The sequence below is a fragment of the Notechis scutatus genome, chromosome 1 (assembly GCF_049901735.1).
Source record: "Notechis scutatus isolate UNSWTSFEM ecotype Mainland chromosome 1, rNotScu1.2, whole genome shotgun sequence".
NCBI lineage: Eukaryota > Metazoa > Chordata > Lepidosauria > Squamata > Elapidae > Notechis > Notechis scutatus.
The window spans coordinates 6,799,886-6,816,028 of NC_142009.1; the positions used below are offsets into that span (position 1 = coordinate 6,799,886).

General features: G+C 43.6%; 1 protein-coding gene across 3 annotated transcripts in view; it reads left to right on the forward strand.

The window, feature by feature from the left end:
* The first annotated feature begins 3,379 nt into the window (after window positions 1–3,379).
* The window catches only part of YPEL2 (yippee like 2), a 104,576-nt gene continuing 91,812 nt past the window's right edge, over window positions 3,380–16,143 (forward strand). For 2 of the 3 annotated variants that reach the window (XM_087956128.1, XM_087956125.1), the window contains exon 1: window positions 3,382–3,524. The gene's annotated coding sequence lies outside the window, so the exon portion shown is untranslated. Of the gene's footprint in view, window positions 3,525–16,143 lie in introns of all 3 variants that reach the window. The other variant, XM_087956120.1, reaches the window with a different exon arrangement.

The following is a 16,143-nucleotide window of genomic DNA, read 5'->3' on the forward strand; positions in this document are numbered from 1 at the left end:
CTCTATCTATGGTAGTAGTTAAAAAAGGGTGCCCAGGATGAGATGGATCTTTTTAAAACTCTTTTCATTTTAGCAATCATTCAAAGTTACAACAGCGATGGAAAAAGTGACCTACGACCATTTTTTACCCGACCATTTTTACCGCATCCCCATGGTCACGTGATCCAAATTTGGACAACTGGCATGTATTTATGATGGCTGCACTGTCCGAGAGCCATACGATCATAATTTGCAGTCTAGCTATTTCCCCCCTCATCCTTCCCCCATGGTGTGTGGCAATTGTGAAGCAGCACAAGACGGCTTCAGCCAGGTTCAATTCAGAGTTGATCCAAACTCAACAAGAGTCCTGCATCCAGCTTTGGTCACCACACTATAAAAAAAGATGTTGAGACTCTAGAAAAAGTACAGAGAAGAGCAACCGGGATGATTAGGGGACTGGGAGCTAAAACATACTGTGAACAGTTGCAGGAACTGGGCCTGGCTAGTCTAGGGAAGAGAAGGACCAGGAGAGACAGGATAGCAGTCTTCCAATATTTGAGGGGCTGCAACAGAGAGGAGGAAGGGGTCAAGTTATTCTCCAAGGCACTTGAAGGCCAGACAAGGAATAATGGATGGAAACTGAGCAAGGAGAGATTCAACCTAGAAATAAGTAATTTTCCGACAAACAATCAACCCATGGAAGACCTTCAGAAGTTGTGGGAGTTTCATCACTGGAGGCTTTCAAGAAGAGACTGGACTGCCATCTGTCAAAGATGGTGTAGGGTCTCCTGCTTGGGCGGCGGCGGGGGGGGTTAGACTAGATGACCCACAAGGTCCCTTCAACTCTGTTTATCTAACAAAGTTTACAGGGAAAACTAGGTTTGCGTAACGACCGTATGATTCACTGAAAAACTGCCATGATTTGTTGTAACAATCATGGCAAAAAAAAAAAAAAAAAAAGGCTGTAAGATGGGACCAAACTCAACTGCCTTGCTTAGCCATTAAAATGTTGGCCTCCCTTGCCATCGTAAGTCGAGGACTATCTGAATACAGCTCTGGCGCTGCTGATGCGGCTGGGTGAAAACCAAAAGGAGATCACTCTGCTAATGTGGCCGCCGGAGGCAAAAGGGAAATTTCTGCGCTTCAAAGACAACTATTACCATCGGTATGTAAAATGTCAAAGCCATGAACCAAAGAAAACTTGATGTCAGAATAAAAATGTTACGTCTAAAACATTTTGACTTTCTGGGAATCAGCTATCTGGGTTGGAAAGGGTCACTTCACCCCAGAAGCACATCATCAGATCTGCCTTCCAGGCAAGGCCATCCATCTTCACGCCCAACAAGGGAGCCATCCTGATGAACACACAAGTAGTCCTCAACTTACGGCTCCAATCAAGCCCTGGTGCTAAGCAAGACCGTTGCTACACTTTGTCCTGTTTTATGACCTTTCTTGCCACAGTTGTTGAGTGAATCACTATGGTTGTTAAGTGAGTAACACAATCATTAAGTGAATCTGGTTTCCCCCATTGACTTGGCTTGTCAGAAAGTTGCAAAAGTGATCACATGACCCCGGGATGCTGCAACCATCTGCAAAGAAACAAGAGTTTCTCTATCTGAGCAACTTGAAGATGGGTGGACTCCAACTCCCAGAATCCCCCACCCAACAAATCCCAGAATTCCCTACCCAACACACTTTAAAGTGTATGGATTTCAACTCCCAAAGTTGCAGAGAAATCTACGTATATAAAAGCAAAAGACCACTCACGCATCATCACAAAATCTCCAGAACCGTAAAGCCTACAAACTTGAAATTTGGCACCTATGTTCCTCTTGGCTTCTAGGTGCTCACTAAGGAAGGATTTTTCAAAATGACCATCAGAGCTATTAGTATTTCCTATATTATTATTATTAACACGCTCTGATGCTAAGGAGTCCTACTCCCCCTCCCCACCTGAAAATAAATCTGTTCCAAATGCAAAACACCAGCAGAGGAGAGAAAGTTTCAGTTTCAGAGCACCAAGCAGCTTTTGAGCTAAGCCACGCCCAGGCTCCTTGCTGTCTCCTTCTTGCTCACACAGCAAATACTGTTTCAGTTTCCAAACAGCCCTCAACTCTCTCACACACTGATACGATGCTAGACAGAGGAATGCCGATGGATGCCTGTAGGCAGAGGCACAATTCCCTCCCCCCCTTATTTTTCTCCCCCAAAACTAAGACCGACCACATAGTTTCGTAGCGAAGCACGGGTATCGAGCGGGTGCATAAAAGCGCCATACAACCTCCCATCCCCCCCCTCCTATTTTTTTTTTCTTTTTTTTTTTTTTTTCTTATATTCCCATTTAACTATACTATACATATAAACAAAATATATACCACTGTTTCTCAACTGTGGCCACTTGGAGATGCCTGGACTTCAACTCCCAGAACTCCCCGGCCAGCATGCTTTAAGATGCACCCCCCCTCTTAAAGCATGGGGAATTCTGGGAGTTGAAGTCCACCCATCTTTAAAAGTCGCTCCAGCTAAAGAAACACACTCTCTCTCTCAAGCAAATAAGTGGAAGTTGTTGCTGCTACAAAATAACAATACATTTAACGAGATAATACAAACGCGGGTCCCTTTTCTCTCTCTCTCTCTCTGGGCTTGGGAACTCTTCCTCCCACCCGCCGTGTTTTGTTTACCAAAGCCTCCCCTCACAGGCTCCCCAAAGGAGGGCACGAACGACAGAGCGGCTCCCCAAAAGCAAAAGGCAGCTCCCCCCCAAAAAAAGGTCCGTTCTGACGACTCATGGAACCCACCCACCCCTTCCCTAAGCCTGCAAAGCGCGGTCGTGGGAATGTTGCGTGTCTATTTTTTTTATTTTTATTTTTTTTATGAGGGGAGGTTTGGAAAAATGCTTTGAGGGCTGGAAAGATGCGGGTGGCGCGGGGCAGAAGCCCCAGCGGGCGCTTCGTGCCAACCCCCTTCGTCCTCCCTCAGCGGCCCGTCGGGGGAAGGAAAGCCCCGCCTGAGGAGCCGGGGGGACGGAGAGAATCTCGGGGTCGCTTTAAGGCGCCCCGCGCTCCGTTTGTTATCCTCCCGCCCGACTCCCATGCTGGCGAGGCTTCCGCGCTTCCCATTGGCTGCCGGGGGCCGCCCAGCTGTTGCCTGCCTTCCCAGCTGCCTCACTGGGGTTGGGGGGGTGTCTCCCGCCCCTTCGCCCCCTTCCCATTGGCCCCCTCTCTCCAGAGCCAGCCGCCGCTTCGCGCCAACCCGCTGGGTGTTGCTAGGTGCCCGGCCGCCACGATTGGCCCGCTCACCTGGCCATCAAGGGCCCAACGTGGGGGGTGGGGAGGGTGGAGGGAAGAAGAGAGGCGGGTCTTCCCCGCCTCCTATAAAAGGGCAGGGAGTCCCGGGGAGCGGGGGCAGAAAAAACAGGGGGTGCTTCGGGTTCGACGTAGGGGGAAGCTCAGGCAGCTGCGGAGCTGGAGGAGGCTGGCGCTTTCCCGGGCACCGTCCGCCGTCTACCTTCTGCGGGCGGCTGCAGGCGGTCCCGCGCTGAGCAGGTGAGTCCTGCGGCCGGGATGGGGAGGAGGAGGAGAAGATCGGAGTTTGGGGGGATCGTGGTTCCAATTAGGGGGCTCGGAAGGGTCGGAGCGTGGAGGAAGCGCCCGCGGAGGGGTGTTTGGGGCGCTCGCCCACCCGGCTGCCTTGCAAGCCTAGACGATGGGTAATGGGGTGGTGGCGGGGGAATCCTCCGGCGCTTGGCCCGGGGAGGGTCTACCCCTGCAGCAACGATCGGGGGCTGGAACGGTGCCCGGCGGAGCGCCCCGTTGGAGAAGCAGGCGACGTGACGGCCCTGTGTCCAAGCGCGCGCTGATCCCTGGCTGGGCCGGGCTGGACGGCGCGGCGTCCTGGCTGGCTTTCTCCCTCCCTCCTCCTCCCCGCCGCCCGAGGCGTCGTTCGGCTCGGCTTCCTGCTTCCCTCTTTTACTCCGGAGTCACCCCGTTTTGCAAGGCCGTCCCGCACGCCTCCCCCCTCTGCGTTTGTTTGTATCTGAGACCCGAAGTTCCAGCCTCTCCCCTACTCTTGCGAAGTTTGGAGGTGTCTTGACTGCTCTTGGCTTTGGAGGTTCTCTCTTATCCTTCCTCTTGCTTGGGCTCTGGGTATGGTTTCTTGGTGTTTTTAAAGGGCTGGGGAAGGGCGGGCTGGCTGGCTGGCCGGCTACAAGTCTGATCCAAGGATCCGTTCCTTGTTTGACTACCAAGTGAAAGCTGGTTTTGCCAACCAGAATAACCAGAGTTGGGAGGGAGTTTTGGAGGTCATCTAGTCCAACTCGCCCTGCTCAAGCAGGAGAATAACAATAAAAAGAGTTGGAACGGACATTGGAGGTCTTCTAGTCCAAACCCCCCTGCTCAAGGAGGAGAATAACAGAATAAAAAGAGTAGGAAGGGGCCTTGGGAGGTCATCTATTCCACCACCCCACCCCCGCTCAAGGAGGAGACCCTATGTCATTTCAGACAAATGACTGTCCCAGTCTCTTCTTAAAAACCTCCAGTGTTGGATCATTCACAATTACTTGCTGGGTCCTATGGGCAGCTTGTTTTGTCTCTTGGCTCTTGTCCAAATTAGTAACCAAGGTTATTTTATTATTTATTACATTGACATCCTTCTCGGCATTATGGAAGGAAGCCCGTGAGCATAAAAGCAGATCCTTTTCAATCTTTATTCAATTAATTGTAGTGCATTGGCTGCCTTGTAAACATGATTCTTAGATTTTGATCTCTGTTAAAGTTTGCCTTGGGGATTTTTTTTAAAAGCTTGTTTTCATTCTTTTTCAGCCCTTTGCTGAAGGGGTAAATAAGCAGCATTTCAATATATTGGTTTGGGTTTTTTTCCCAGATGGGAAGGGAAAATTTAATTTTTTTAGATTTAGGCCTTGAGGGAAGGCTGTGTTTGAATGGAAGTGACTTTTAACAATTCATTGTCTCCTAAATCAGTACATGTGTGAGTTGTTTGCAGGAAAAGAATTGGCTTGATCTAAAACACCTTTTCCAGCTGACACATTGGAATAACATGTGTTAACTAGAAAAGATGTTTTAGATCAACCCAATTCTAAGCAGGAGTTGCAGCTGGCTAAGTAAACAACCAGAACTAATAAATACAGTTTCTTGGAAAAGATGCTACCAGATTTGATGGTAGTTTCTGGGGAAAAAATATGCTGGGTGCAGGAAAGAGCAGCCCCTTATAATCTAGTAGAAAAACACTTTCTATGCTCAGAGGCTCTTGCTTCTTTATATTCCAGAGAAGCACCCCCCCCCCTGAACTTTTAAAAGTCCTGAATGATGCTAGAGAAAACAATCCTGAAAATAGTGTGCAACCCACCCCCCCAAAATCTATTTTATCTGTAAGTGAAAAATCATCAGGTGATCAAAGCAGACAAGATTATGTGGGTGGGAAATGTTTTTTTTCCCCTACAATTGATGCCCTGCTTATGTTTAACATGCAACTTGTATGTTGGAGCTATGTTTTAAAACAGCTTTTTTATTTTTTGCAAGGCTGCAATCCAAGCAAGTTAAAAAAAAAAAAAAAGAATTCATCCAGAATTCTACCAGTTTGCTTACCAGTTTTATATGGATGAGATTATATAGCTTTGGACAGAATTTTCCTCTGGGTTAAGTCTTTTTTTTTGTTAAGAAGCCATACTGTTTTTGCATTTGAGCAATCTTGAAGTTTGCAACCTGCTGTGCAGCAGGGGTTCTGTAGTCTGCCCTGCCTCTTGCATCTTGTGATTGGCTGACGGCTTGCAGCAGCTCTGGCACTGAAAAAGCTTATCAATTCCTATTTTTCTCTCTCCCCTCACCCTCCCCACTCTTCAGCAAAGCATGTGACTGTTTCTATTTATCAGCGCTGCTGGTTGGGTCGCTGGGAGTGAGGATCTTTTATTCGTGGATAAGGTTTGTTTTCTGGTGCTGCAAAGGGAACCAGAGAAGAGGAGGATGTCTTCATGTGTGGAAAGCCTGCCCATTGGACAGTTTTCTAATTTATTTTGGTTTTTTTAAAAAATGCAGTTTCAGTTCTGCATAGGCAGCTGTCCTTAAACTGAAAAGGATGTTAAGGTGCAGAGAAGAGCAACCAGGATGATGAAGGGGACTGGAGGCTAAAACATACAATGAATGGGTGCAGGAACTGGGCTTGGCTAGTCTAGTGAAGAGAAGGACCAGGGGAGACAGGATAGCAGTCTTCCAATAGCTGAGGAGCTGCCACAGAGCACCTCAAATTTTCTAAGGCACCCAAAGGCCAGACAAGGAATAATGGATGGAAACTGAACCAAGGAGAGACTCAGCCTAGAAATAAGGAGAAATTTTGTGACTGAGAAATAGTCAACCCATGGAAAGACCTTCGGAAGTTGTGGGAGCTTCATCATTGGAGGCTTTCAAGAAGAGACTGGACTGCCATTTGTCAGAAATGGTATAGGGTCTCCTGCTTGGGCGGGGGGTTGGACTAGATGACCTACAAGGTCCCTTCCAGTTCTGTTAATCTATAAGATGTGTTTTGACTAGACCAGTCCAGCAAACCAAATTTAGTGCTTTCTCACAACTGGTCCATCACTCTGGTTCAAGCATTCTGTTTATATGATCTGTAAATCTAGGACAAAATTGGGGGGAGGGATTGCCTTTTCCAAAGGCAGCTTTAAAGAAAATCTGTATAGGAAGTCCTCAACTTATGACCGCAGTGGAGACCAACATTTATGTTGCTAAATGAGGTATTGGTTAAGTGAATTTTAACTCTAACCCTTTTCTGGCCACAGTGGTGAAAGTGAATCATTGTCACACCGTTAAGTGAATCTGGCTTCCCATAGATTTTACTGGTCAGAAGGTCGCAAAAGGGATCACATGATTCTGTCATAAATGTGAGTCAGTTGCCTTAACAGGATAGAATACAAATTGTTCTTGACTTACAACCCCCACTTGAACCCAAAATTTATGTTAAATGAGTTTTTGTCCCATTTTATCTTACCTCAGTTGTTAAGTAAATGGGGCAAGCCAGGTTCACTTAACCATATTATCTTAATCTATAAGATGTTATTACGTTAGTAATATGGTTCTTAAGTGAACCTGGCTTACCCCATTGACTTTGTTAGAAGATTGCAAAAGGGGACCCCAGGAAACGATGACCGTCATAGATATGAACCCAATTGCCAAAGCAACTGACCTCAGGGTCATATTGTAAGTGAGAAAAATGCTCATACATCACTTTTCCCATTGCCGTTGTAATTTTGAATAGTCACTAAATGAATTTGAAATCAAGGACAATCTGTAGTCTTTATTTTTTTTTTAATTTATTTTTTTGCATTTTTTTTTCCCTGCAGTGCAACATGGCAAGTAAGAGACAGGCTGGAGATTGGTCACAAGCCAATCTCCTTTCCTTGGTGTGTTTTATTTTTTTAAAATGTATTTATGGAACATATATGGTTTTATTTTATTTAATGTATAAGATAATCCTTGATTTCCATCAGTTCATTTAGTGACCGTTCAAAGTTACAAGGGCACTGAAAAAAAGGGACTCAGGACTGTTTTTCACACTTTTGACCATTGCAACATCCCCATGACTGTCACTGGATCAGAATTCGAACCCTTGGCCACTGACTCGTATTTATGACAGGTGTTGTGTCCCAGGGTCATATGATTGATCCCCTTGTGGGACATTCTGGCAAGCAGGGGAAGCCAGATTCATTTAACAATGGTGTGACTTATCAACTGCAGCGATTTGCTTAACAACTGGCACAAGAAAGGTCGTAAAATGGGGCAAAACTCACTTAACAACTGTCTCATGTTGTGGCTCCTTGAAGCTCTCTGAGCTTGATTGTTTGCTTGCAGACATTTCATTACCAAACTAGGTGATGTCATCAGTGCTAGAAGGGAACAGGGTTTGCTCTGTTTATTTATCGTAGCTTAGCCTTGTCAGCATTGATGGGAGTGTTCTTGGCGGTTCCTCCCTGAGTTTGTTTACTGCTGGCTTGTTTGTTTGAGTTGGTAGTTTCTTGAGTGCAGTAAATTGCACTGGCAGGGCAAGTCACTTGTATGTATAAACAGAGAGCAATCCCTACTCACTTCTAGCACTGATGATGTCACCAAGTTGGGTCATGAAATGTCTGCAAGAAAACCATCCCAGCTCAGAGAGCCCCAAATTCAATTCAGAGCTGCAACTACTCTCTTTTAAATTAGCTGTTTCTCCTGCAGCATCAGCTAGGAAAGCCATGATCAACAACCTCCTTATAACTAGGTTAGCTGGTCTTGATGGTTAGTATTTATGCAAAGCTAAACCATCAGTCCTGGTTTACAAATCCCAGCTGTATATGTATAGAACAAGGTTTTTTTAAAAAAAAAAATTCCCGAAAGATTTAGGGTCTTCAAACTTGGCACGTTTAAGAGTTGAGGACTTCAACTCCCAGAATTCCTCCTCCAGTCATGTTAGCTCAGGAATTATGGGAGTTGAAGTCCACAAGTCTTAAAGCTGTCAAGTTTGAAGACCCCTGCAGTATATTAGAACACAAGAACAGATAATCCTTGACTTAACAACAATTTGTTTAGTGACCCATGTTACAACAACACTGAAAAAAAGTGACTTGACCATTTTTCACACAACTGTTGCAGCATCCCTGTGGTCACAAGATCAAAATTCAGGTGCTTGGCAACCGGCTCGTAGTTATGACAGTCGCATTGTCCTGGGGTTACCTGATCCCCTTTTGCAACCTTCTGACAATGGGGATTAATTTAACCACCATGTTATTAACTGCAATGATTCACAATTGTGAAAGAAAGGTTGTAAAATGGGATGGTGGGTGGAACCTCACTTAGCTATTTCACTTAGCAACGCAAGTTTTGGGATCAGTTGTGGTCCAGTGTCCAGTAAATATGGGAAGAAGATAACAGAACATGTATTCTGAATGTAGTTTATTTCAAAGATTAATTTGGATGCAATTTCTGTCAACTGCATTGGGCAGCTTAGGGTCAAAAACAGCTAAATGCCCCAGGAAAAATTAGTTATATAATTGAACAGCAGAAAACACCCCCCTTCAAATTAAGCCACAGATATAAATCAACTAACTGAACGCAATGAAGGTGGATTGGGGTTGATCATCTCATTTTACAGATTGTGACTCTAGTCAATAATATAGGGTTAAGAGAATCCATAGGGCACTACTTATGGGGACTGCAGGCAGCTTACTGAAGTAAAATTCCAAATATAGGACCCAATAACCCTCCCCCACAATTGGCTGGGGTATTCTGGGAGTTAATGTCCATAATGTCAGGTTTCTGGCAGTTACCTCAATGAAATCATGAATCTCAAGAGCCAAACTTCCAAAAGTAAACATAATTTATTGGGATAACATGCCAGTTTGACTTGGGTGCAGCTGACTCTTAAGACAACACAATTCACTGTCACCCTTGACCCTGGTTTCCCCCCACCCCTTCTGGGTGTATCATAATTCATATTCTCCAATGAGACACATCCAAGAGTCATCAATCGTGTTCTCCCATTAGATTTTTTTTGCACGGCAGAAACTTCAGTCACCTAGTTACAATCTCTGGAAAACTATGCATGGAATGCGCTTTTGAGTTCCAAGCTGCCACACTGCTCTTTCAAACCCCTTTCCCCCCCCCTCTCTCTTTCTGCTGGCAACTCTAAAAAGGCCATTAAAAATATTTTATCAGTTGACACGTATTTCTTCAAGAGTCCAAGATTGGGAAACTGATCTAGGTAAGCCTCTTAAGGGAGGGGACGCATAACCTATCCCTTCGCTGCAGGAGTTGTATCATGTTGCACAGCGATTTGAGGCCCTTCTCATCATTTGGATGTCATGATTGATTGTGTGTGTTGGTGCAGAAAAGGTGGTGTGTTTGATTTTTTTTTCTTTGGCACTGTGGTTGGTAAACTGGTTGAATTAGGGGTTGGGTGAGCACCATCAAAATGCTTGTTGGTCTCTTTTTTCTGTTTGTCCATCCCTCCCATAAGATCCTGGAACTCTGAGATACCCACACAAGAAAAGATCCAAAATGAAACCGGGGAAATGAGAGTTGGGTTGTAGGATATAGTTGAAAAAGTTAAATTGGTAGCTAGGATGGTTTTGATCAAAGCTGTGCCTAATTTTTTTTATGCACATTGCTCATAAAATTCATTGCACTTTAAAAAAACCAGATTCAGTGATACCTGCTGAGAGCCAGTCTGGTTAAGGTGCTGGCTTAGAAACCAGGAGAATGAGTTCTAGTCCTGTCCTAATCATGATGGCTGGCTGGGTGACTTTGGGCCAATCACTAGGAAACAGTGAGTTCTAGTCCCAATTTAGGCATGAAAACTGGTTGGATGATCCAGGAAACCAGGGGTGGTGAATTCTAGTTCTGCTTTGGCAGGAAAGCCAGCTGGATGACTTTGGGCTAATCATCGGGAGAGTGAGTTCTAGATCTAATTTACACATGAAAGCAGACTGAGTAACTTTGAATCAATCCCCCTCACTCAGACCAACCCACTTCACAGGGGGGTTGTTGTGGGGAGAATAGGAGGAGAAAAGAGTGTTATGTTCACCACCTTGAGTTGTTTATAAAAAAATAAAATAAAGGCAAGACATTCAATCTATATATATATAAAAGCGAAATACCACTCACACATCATTGCAAAATCTCCAGAACTGTAAAGCCTGCAAACTTTAATTTTGGCACGTATGTTCCTCTTGGCTTCTAGGTGCTCACAAAGAAAGGATTTCTCAAAATGACAATTGAAGCATTAGTATTTCCATTATTATTATTATTATTATTATTATTATTATTATTATTATTATTATTATTATTATTATTATTATTATTATTATTATTATTATTATTTATTATTATTTATTATTATTTATTATTTATTATTATTATTATTATTATTATTATTATTATTATTATTATTATTATTATTATTTATTATTTATTATTATTTATTATTATTTATTATTATTATTTTATTTATTAGGCTCTAATGCTAAGGGGTTCTACTCCCCCTCCCAACCTGAAAAGAAATCTCTTCCAAATGCAAAACACAAGCAGAGGAGTTTCAGTTTCAGTTTCAGAGCACCAAGCAGCTTTGGTACAGAACAGTTGAGCTAAACCACACCCAGGCTCCTTGCTGTCTCCTTGCTCACACAGCAAATACTGTTTCAGTTTCCAAACAGCTCTCAACTCACACACTAACAGGACGCCAGCCAGCTGAATACCAATGGATGCTGGTAGGCACAGGTAGAATCCCCCCCCCTTATTTTCCTCCCCCAAAACTAAGACCGATCACATTTCGTAGCGAAGCACGGTTATCCAGCTAGTAAGAAATAAAGACAGGCAAATGAGAAGGTAGATCCCAAAGTGCACAAAAGACTACGGCTGTTGTGAGCCTCCCCTTCCCCGCAAGCAGGATTCTTTTCCTGGGTGAGAACATTTTTATTTTTATTTTACAGAGAAAGCAATCCGCTTGTGTCCTGAACAATACAGTTCAGCTCACTTTAGTGTGCAGTCGGTCTGCTGCAGCTTGCTGTGAAATAGGCTGCTATAATCTAATTGCCATTTGACAGAGCGATGGAAATGTAGGTCATGACTTGGTTGTGTGGCATCGTTGTTGACTTTTTTTTTCTTTTTTGTAACCTCCTGAATGATCTATCTCAAAAAACCACACCTAGAATCCTGCACTCTAGAAAAAGTGCAGAGAAGAGCAACCAGGATGATTAGGGGACTGGAGGCTAAAACATACGAAGAACGGTTGCAGGAACTGGGCATGGCTAGTCTAGGGAAGAGAAGGACCAGGGGAGACAGGATAGCAGACTTCCAATATTTGAGGGGCTGCCACAGAGAGGAGGAAGGGGTCAAGCTATTTTCCAAAACCCCTGAAGGCCAGGCAAGGAATAATGAATGGAAACTGATCAAGGAGAGATTTAACCTGGAAACCAATCCATGCAACAGCTTGCCTTCAGAAGTTGTGGGAGCTTCATCACTGGAAGCTTTCAAGACCGCCACTTGTCAGAAATGGTGTAGGGTCTGCTTGGGCAGGGGGTTGGACTAGATGACCTACAAGGTCCCTTCCAATTCTATTAATCTAGCTGTATAATCTGGTCCTTCACATCTTCCAGTGGTGCCCCCATCGCCGTTGTAACTAAGTCCCTCCACTTTCTTCTGGCTCTCCTCCTCCTCCTCCTCCTCCTCCTCCTCCTCCTCCTCTACTTCCTTTCCTCTTTCCTCTTTCTTTCCACTCTTCTCAGCATTATGGACTTCCTAAGACAGCTGGATCTTTGCATCATGAGTCTAAAGTAGGATAATTTGAGCCTAGTCATTTCTGACTTGAGAATTCTGGATTATGAGTTGCTGGATTGTGGGGTCTTTGATGCTCTCCGAGCTTGGTGGTTTTCTAGCAAGACATTTCATGACCCAACTAGGTAACATCATCAGTGCTAGAAGGGAGAGGGGCTTGCTCTCCCTTTATATGTGAGTTGGCTTGCCCTGTTCAGCTTAGGTGGGAGTGTTCTTGATAAACAGGGATTAACACTGAGATTAATAATGAACCAACCATCAAGCAGTAAACAATACCCCAACCAAAGAACTACCAAATAAGTAAACTACCTAATCAAAGGGCCATCAAGATTGTTCCCACCATGTATCCTGAGTTTGCTGGGAAGAGAGACTATATTACTTGAATTTACTATATTTCTGCCTTGTCAATGCTGTATGTCATATAATAGTTAATTTCTTTACAGAAAAATGTACATTGTGTTTATTAAATTAAAACCAAATCATAAATCTTAAATATTTCTATACATCAATTAGTTTAGATTAAGTTGTTGCTAAAAGATTTTTTAACCATGATGGTTGTATTGACCCCAAATTAATGAGTTGGAAAAATGAAACAGGTATTACTTTACTGACCTATTCTAGTGGGCATCATCTATAATGCACAAATAAAGCTACTGAAAAATAAATAAAAAATAAAAAAAAGATTGTTCCCACCAACACTTGGAGAGGCCAAGCCACGTTTATAAATACCCTCTTCTGGCACTGATGATATTGCCTAGTTGGGTATTGAAATGTCTGCAAGAAAACCAAGATCAGAGTGCATCAAGGACCCCTCCTCCTCCTCCTCCTCTGCAAACCCCACTCCCTTCTAGCACTTGATGACGTTACCTAATTGGGTCATGAAACGTCTGCAAGAAAACCACCCAGCTCAGAGAACACCAAGGACCCCACCGTTCAACCCTGAGCTACAAATAATCTCCTTTGTCAGAATTGCAAAGATCTATTGGTTTGTTTTTGTGGTCCTCTCCAATCCCCCAAGTTCAAAACCATCTTCTTTCCCTCCGTCCGAATATATTTAGGAAAAGTGGGATTTGAAATTAAGATTCTCCAAGTAAATGTTCTGTTCTTCAGTCCCAACCTCTTTTTACTAGCTTTAGCTTTTATGACACTGCAGAAAACAGGATTTACTTTAAAAAACACACACACAAAAAACACCCAGCTTGGTTTCATTGGTCAAGGCAGCTAGGTGCACTTAGTGAGGTTAATCTGTTGCATAAGATCCATTTACCAAGTTCTAAGGTTCTCTCTGCTCTTAGCCAAAAGGGAGCATTCGGAACTGATTATGTGTTGGCCTGCTCCATGCGGGCAAAACTGCTTCAGAAGTCAGGTTATCAGCAATAAACGAACTGGCCAATCTTTTAACCAGGATAGTTGGATGACCCAGTCAGCTTCTAAAACACCTGTGCTTAAAGCAGTTGGGGACTTCATGGACAGGTGATTGGCTTCTGAGTGGGATTCCAGCTCCCCTCAGTTGGAAATGGGTAATTTAGGCAATTATTGAGTTCTTTTTTTTATCTTGTCTTTTTATTTTGTATAAATAACTTGAGGCAGAAGTCAACTGGGTGGCCTTGGGCATTATTTCCCCCTCAGCCCCAACCCACAGGGTTATATTATTGTGGGGAAAATAGGGAGGAGGAAGATATGTTTTGGATACGTTCGCCCTTGGATTATTTGTAAAAGATAATAAAGGTGGAATACAAACCTTTATCGTTATTTTTGTGGGTGTTCCAACACTGGAGGTTTTTAAGAAGACACTGGAGAAGATTTGTCTGAAATGGTATCTGGTCTCCTGCTTGAGCAAGGGGGGTTGGACTAGAAGACCTCCAAGGTCCCTTCCGACTCTATTCTATATGCTATATATTCTGTATTCTGTTCTATGTTCTATGTTCTGTTCTATATTCCATATCTATATTCTCTTCTATATTCTGGCAGTTGATCTCAAGAGAGATATTGCCTTCATCTTTTACAAACCAGAGTCCTTCTCTTAAGAGATTCTCTACAGGTAAATCAATCAGAACAGAGCTGGAAGGGACCTTTGGAGGTCTTCTAGTCCAACCCCCTACTCAAACAGGAGACGTTATACCATTTCAGACAAAGCGTTGTCCAATCTCTTCTTAAAAACCTCCAGTGCTGGAGCAGCCATGACTTCTGGAGGCAAGCTGTTCCACTGGTTAATTCTCCTCACTGTCAGGAAATTCCTCCTTAGTTCTAGGTTGCTTCTCTCCTTGAATAGTTTCCATCCATTGCTTCTTGTCCTGCCTTCTAGCGCTTTGGAGAATTGGTTAGCCCCTCAAATACTAGGCTATTATCATGTCCTCCCCTAGTCCTACTTTTCTCTAGTCTTTGACCTACCACCATCCTTTCAATGACCAAAGTCACAAGGGCGCTGAAAAAAAAAGACTTATGACTGTTTTTCACACTTACGACCAATGAAGCATCCCCTGGCCATGTGAATATGATTATGGAGGATGTGGTTGGTTGGAAGTCCACCCATCTTAAATCAGGCTGACTGAAGAATTCTGGGAGTTGAAGTCCACCCACCCATCCTAAAGCATGCTGGCTAGGGAATTCTGGGAATGGCATTCTACACATCTTAAAATTGCCAAGGTTGAGAAATATTGGTTTAGGATAACTCCAGTTTCATTCAGTCAGACATTCTCCCTGGCCCAGGACTTTGGCACGCCTATGTGTATATTTAAGCTGCTGAATTACAAATCTTCCTTGTATGATATTCCCTGTGTGTGTTTGTGTAGATATTTTAAACCAGGACCAAAATAAAATCTCCCCCCCCTACTTGTTCTCTCAAAGAAAGGCCGATATATAACCAGACTTTAGACGAGGAAAGAAATGCACACTAGGTTACTTTAAAAAAAACAACCCTTATTGTTGCATTATTATTATTTAACGTGCCTGCTGGGAGCCAAGATTGACTTAATGGGAGATAATCAGAAGTCCTCCTGATCACCGAATTCTTTTCAGCAGGAGACACAGAAAAGTTTGGGGGGGCGAAAAAATGAGGCAATGAAGCAGAAACTATAAAATAAACATGTGCATCAGAGCCACAGTTAAAAAAAAAAAAGTTTTTGCCAAACACTCCTTTTTATTTTTTGCAAAAAAAAAAAAAAAAAAGCAAGACATTAGCCGGTTCATGATCTAAGTTAAGGGATTATTTTTTTGCCTGTCCGTCTGTGAATTTCGGCAATGGCTGAGTCCCCTTCTTGCAAATGATGCGGAGGAAAAACGATATTAAAAACATGAATTAAAAATCCTGCTGTGGTGGAAAAGCTACAACGACTGATCAGAGACTCAAAACAAGAAAAAAATAAAGCCGCTGGCAATTTCCAGGTGGTCTTCGACTTGCAACCATACCACTGAGCCCAAAATATATGTTGTTAAGTGAGAAATTGGTTAAAGTGAGTTTAATGACTTTTCTCACCTCATTTGTTAAGTTGAATCGCTGCAGTTCTTAAATGAGTAACCCCAGTTGTTAAGTGAATCTGGCTTCCATCATTGACCTTGCTTGTCAAAAGGTCGCAAAAGGAGATCGTGTGACCCCCTGGGACACTGCAACAGTCATAAATGTGAGTCGGTTGCCAAGTGGTCAAATTTTGATCCCGTGACCATGGGGATGCGGCAACGGTCGTAAATGTGAAAAATGGTCTTAAGTCACTTTTTTTTCAGGGACCTTGCAACATTGGTCACTAAATGAACTGTTGTAAGTTGAGGGCTACCTGTACTGTGGATTTAAAAAGCGGCCACTGCCAATGCAGGCACCCCCTTACAAGTAAAAACTAAAAAGAAAAAGGCCTTC